The following is a 735-nucleotide window of genomic DNA, read 5'->3' on the forward strand; positions in this document are numbered from 1 at the left end:
TAGGATGATATTGCAATGATGAACAATCGGGGCTTCTAGTAGTGTGATGACGGAGGTGATGAGGTGATAAGTAATTAGAGAGTAGATATATTTTGGAAATACAAACCTGTGGCAGAGATCATAGGCTGTCCTCCATAATCTGTTCACCCCTTCCTCTTGGTCATAGGGGTGCCCAGCTAGAGACTACATTTCCAAGCATTCTTTGTAGCAAAGATTGTCCGTATGACTAGGGTTTCACCAGTGAGATGTAAGTAGAAGGGATGTGTGCGGACTCCAAGCTATCTTCCTAATGATAATTGCCCTGTGTTTGCTTCTCCTTTTTCCTTCTTTCTTTCTAGAAATCAGGGCACTCGGAATGTATTGAGGGAAGCAGATCTGTCCTCCTGTCATGGAGTCCTGACTACCTCTTCCCTGAACTCTTACATGAGAAAGAACAAACTTCTAAGGTTGTTAGCCTCTATTTCGTGGTCTCCTTATTAGAGCAACTGAGCCTGTACCCTAACAAATAGACGTTCATAAGATCTGCTGATGGATCAGATGTGGATGGGAGACAAGAAGAAGAGGTAAGGATGGTTCTAAGGCTTTTGGCCTGAGCAAAATGTGTCATTTACTAAGATGTAGAAGACTATGAGAAGAACATATTTGGTAAGAAGATCAAGAATACAATCTTGGGCATGGCACATTGGAGATGTCCAGTAGACATATCTTTTTTTTTTTTTTTTTTTTTTTTTTTTT

Source organism: Piliocolobus tephrosceles, chromosome 3, assembly GCF_002776525.5.
Source record: "Piliocolobus tephrosceles isolate RC106 chromosome 3, ASM277652v3, whole genome shotgun sequence".
Classification (NCBI taxonomy): Eukaryota; Metazoa; Chordata; class Mammalia; order Primates; family Cercopithecidae; genus Piliocolobus; species Piliocolobus tephrosceles.